Source organism: Bactrocera oleae, chromosome X (assembly GCF_042242935.1).
Source record: "Bactrocera oleae isolate idBacOlea1 chromosome X, idBacOlea1, whole genome shotgun sequence".
NCBI classification, from domain to species: Eukaryota; Metazoa; Arthropoda; class Insecta; order Diptera; family Tephritidae; genus Bactrocera; species Bactrocera oleae.
The window spans coordinates 32562321-32562677 of record NC_091541.1 but is presented as its reverse complement, the minus strand read 5'-3'; positions in this window follow the sequence as shown (position 1 = coordinate 32562677).

Below are 357 nucleotides of genomic sequence, written 5' to 3'. Positions count from 1 at the left end.
GTGTATGCGTATAATAAGTGATGAATAAAAAAGAAAAGTTAAACATAAATCGAGATATTGTACAAAATTGTATAAAATTTGTGAAATTTTCAACTTAAAATGAAAATATCCAACCGTACCCCTCTTAACCCTGAAAGCGTGGGATGGTATACTAAAGTTTCCCCTAATTTTTTGTCCTGCTTACAATCCAAATGAGAAATTTGAGCCAGTATTTTGTGACTTAAGATTAGAGACTATATTGTGAATGTCACAAATTGAGACTACAAAACTTGTAATTAATTGAATAATGTTACGGGAAAATGTTTTACTAATTTTTACATGAAATAGTTAACGTAAGTGTTTAGTTTGCAATTTACA